This window comes from Elephantulus edwardii, unplaced genomic scaffold (genome assembly GCF_000299155.1).
Source record: "Elephantulus edwardii isolate Elephantulus edwardi_28Jun2011 unplaced genomic scaffold, EleEdw1.0 scaffold00353, whole genome shotgun sequence".
Classification (NCBI taxonomy): domain Eukaryota; kingdom Metazoa; phylum Chordata; class Mammalia; order Macroscelidea; family Macroscelididae; genus Elephantulus; species Elephantulus edwardii.
In genome coordinates this window covers 1,217,177-1,221,366 of record NW_006400103.1, presented here as the reverse complement: position 1 = coordinate 1,221,366, position 4,190 = coordinate 1,217,177, and positions in this window count along the sequence as shown.

The window sequence follows — 4,190 nt, the reverse complement described above, 5'->3', positions numbered from 1 at the left end:
ATTAGTGTTCCATTAACACTTTAGATTTGTATATATATTTGGAATCTGTATTGATACTTTTCTGTATTGCTTCTGGCTCCTTAAACTATAAGAATGTTTTCCTGTGTATATAGATTACTGTCTTTGTTGAAATTTAGATAGATGTAAGTCACTTGAATATAACTTTAGAATTAATTGTTGGATAGGCTTACATTGTAATTTTTTATAGTTTTTTTTAATAAATAACTTTTCCCTAAAAAAAAAAATCTCTCAACAACCAGAAGAAAAGCCCTGGCCCAGATGGCTTCATTGGTGAATTATAACATTCAGAGAACTTCCATTAATCCTACTTAAATTATTTCAAAATACAGAAAAAGATAGAACAATTCCATTAAGCAATTACATAAAGCAAGCATAACCTTGGTACCAAAACCTGGTGAAGATGCTAGTTAAAAAAAAAAACAAAACACTAGAGACCAATATTTCTCATGAATGTAGATGCAAAATCTTGGCCAATAGAACTCAACATCATATCACAAAGAAAAATAAATCAAGATGATGCATATCAGTTATCCAAGGATGGCTCAACACAAGAAAGAAAATCAGTGTAACCCACCATATCAACAAAACAAAGGAAAAGAACAAATTGAGATAGTAAAGGCACTTGAAAAATTAAAGACCGCTTCTTGATTAAAATGATCAACAAACTAAGAGTACAGAGAAATGTCCTTAGCATAATTAAGAGTATATATGCAAAACAAATGACCAACATTTCCCTTAAAGGAGAGAGATTAAAGACATTCTCTTTGTGAAAAAGGATCAGACAGGGATGCCCACTATCATCATTCCTATTCAACATCATATTGGAAGTCAAAGCTACAGCAATAGACAAGAAAATAGGGTGATCAAATTGGCAAAGAGGAATTAAATTTCTATTTGAGGATGATATATTAGTATACATAGAAAATCTCAAAGACACAGCAAGAAAGTTGTACAATGTTGATCAATTCAGCAAAGTGGCAGAATGCAAGATCAATATACAAAAATCAGTCATATTTCTCTATCCTGGCAAAAAGAACACTAAAAGTAAATAAGGAGGGAAATATCAATTACAAGCGACACTCACAAAATTAAATACTTAGGAACAAATTTAACCAGAGACATGAAAAACCTGTTGTTGTTGTTGTTATGTGCCATCGAGTTGGAACCAACTCGTAACTAAGCCTCTAGCAGTTTTTCAGAGAATATAAACTATACGGAAAGAGAGTGCCCATCTTTCTCCTGTGGAGCAGCTGGTGGATTAAAATCAAGTGTCTGGGTTGAGAGCACAACACCTTCCCCACTAAACCACCAAAGCTCCCTCAAAAGAGAGAGAGTGAAGGAATTAGGAAAGATACAGTAGGATCTGAAAAAAACAGGGTAATAGTGGGCACAGAACAATGATGATTAATTTTATAAGACACAATGTATGCGAATGATCATAAAAAACACAATGTGAATGAATGTGTGAAATACAATGTACATGAATGGGGGAAAGAATAGGAAACATTAAAAATATATTTGTGATGAACAAATCACTGAACGTATATTTTTTAAAAAAAATCTATACAAAAAAATTATAAAATACTACTACAAGAAACAAAAATAGATCTAGATAAATGGAAGAACATACCATATTCATGAATACAAAGACTGAATATTGTGGAAATGGCAATTCTATCATGCTAAAAGCAACTAATAGGTTTAACACAATCCAATTCAGAACCTAACACCATTCTTTTAAAAAATGAAAAATGCAATTTCCAACTTTATTTGGGAAAGAGACACTAGTTAAGCAAAGCTCTACTGAAGAAGGATAATAAAGTGGAAGCATCATTCTCCCTGATCACAAAACCTACTTTACACAGACATAATAATCAAAATAGCCTGGCATTGGTACAGCAACAGACACAGAGAGCAAAGTAAATTCATCCATTTCTGGTCAGCTGATCTTTGACAAGGAGATGAAGCCCATTGAATGAGGAAAAGACAGCCTCTTTAACAAATGGTGCTAACAAATTTTCCGTTTTCTGCAGAAAATTGAAACAAGATCCATACTTCACATGACATACAAAACTAACCCAGGAAGGATCAAGGACCTTCGGTAAAAACTAAAAACTAAAGAAGTCATAGGAGCAAATTTAGGAGACCTAATCCATAACATAAATTTTTCAATGTAAAAAATGTTCAAGCTGCAGAGGATAAACTAATGGCACCTTCTCAAAAATAAATTACATCCTTATGTACATCCACAAATTCCTACAAGAGTAAAAAGACAGCCTATAGAATGAGGAAAAAATATTTGTCGATGATATATCTCATAAAGGATGTTGTTGTTATGTGCCATCGAGTTTCCTGTGACTCATAGCAACCCTACGTACAATAGCCTTTGAACCTGTGCCAAATTTGTTGTCTCTGACACACCTACCCTCATTACCCCAGTGACTGTATCAATCCATCTCATCTATGGTCTCCCTCTTTCTCCATCCCTCCACCATTCCAAGCATGATGTCCCTCTCCAAGGACCAGTTAGTTCCTCCTTGCAACATGCCCAAAGTATGTCAGATGAATCCTTGTCTCCAAGGAGCAGGTTGGCTTCACCCTTTCTAGAATAAACCTGTTGTCCTGGCAGTCCATGGTATATTCAAAACTCTTCTCCAGTACCACAACTCAAAGGCATCAGTTCTCTATCATCCCTAGTTATTGTCCAGCTCTCTGACGCATAGCAAACAATTGTGAAGACTATGGCCTAGATCAGGCACACTTTATTCTCCAGGCTGACATCATTGTTCTTCAGTACTCTCCAGAGGTCCCTGACAGCTGATTTTCCTAATGCAGTTTCTCTCTTGATTTCCTGGCCGTTGGTACCAAGAGTGTTGATTGTGGGACCAAGCAAGCTAAAACTGTTAACAATCTCAATCTCTTCACCATCCATCATGATGCTGCCAATCGGCCGTGGTGAGAATCTTGGTTTTCTTGATGTTGAGCTTCAATTCATATATATGGCTGAAGTCCTTGACCTTCTGCAGCAAGAGCTTCAAGTCTTCCTAGTTTCAGCAAGCAGGGTTGTGTCATCTACATAACACAGGTTGTTGATATGTCTCCCTCCAATTTCCCTTATCTGTTTCAACAACAGTAAGACAATTTTTCACCTGTTGTTTTGGTTTGAGACAGAACAGGTTTATTACAGAAAAAATACAGACTAGTAAACGCACATAAAAAACTAAACCTGGCGAGCTCTGGTGGCCTAGCGGCAAGAAGATGCACTGCAATCCCAGAGGTGTGAGGTTCAAATCCACCAGATGCTCTGTTGGAGGAGGAACAATCTCCTCCTGTACCAGTCAAATCTGACTTGATGGTACACACACACACACGTAATAAAATTTTTTTTAAAAATTTTAAAAAAAACAAACCCGTTGTAAAGTTGATTTCAACACACTGATTCTATAGGAGAGAGTAGAAATAATTCCCATTTGGTTGGGTTTTTAAAATTATTTGCAGGGAATAATTATATATTGTTTCATTCCTGTACATCGTTTTGTGCAATCTTGAATTTACATTATTTTATTCTCATACACAAGGCATTTTATATAATTAATTAGTATTGTTCTATGCCTATTATTACTCCATTTTAATAAGTCCCCATTGAGTCTTTCTTACTCTCCATCTACCCTTATCCCTCTGCTCCCCCTACCCCTTAGATTTTCATACATGTTCTACAATAATAGTCTTATACAGTAGTTGTCCTCATGGGACTCAGCATTTTTTGGTAGTGTCCTTCAAAGCACAAGTTCTAAAGTTTATATTAAATCCAATTATTCAGTTTCCTCTATTTCATTTGTATTTTAGGGGTCAAATATAACTTTGTATTTTCTTAAACTACATCTCTTACACTTAAATTCTTATATATGGTATGAAATAATGGTTTCAATGCCATTAGAGTGTCAGTTATAATTCTTGAAAAGAGTAGCCCCCCTCCTTTCTCGTTTAACTGGTTTGGTGACCTGTTAAAAACTATTAAATCAGCATTCCCTTTAAGAACAGGAACTAGGCAAGGATGCCCATTATCTCCTCTCTTATTCAATATTGTATTGGAAGTCTTAGCGATAGCAGTAAGACAAGATAAAGACATTAGAGGTATACAAATTGGCAAAGAGGAAGTAAAATTATCC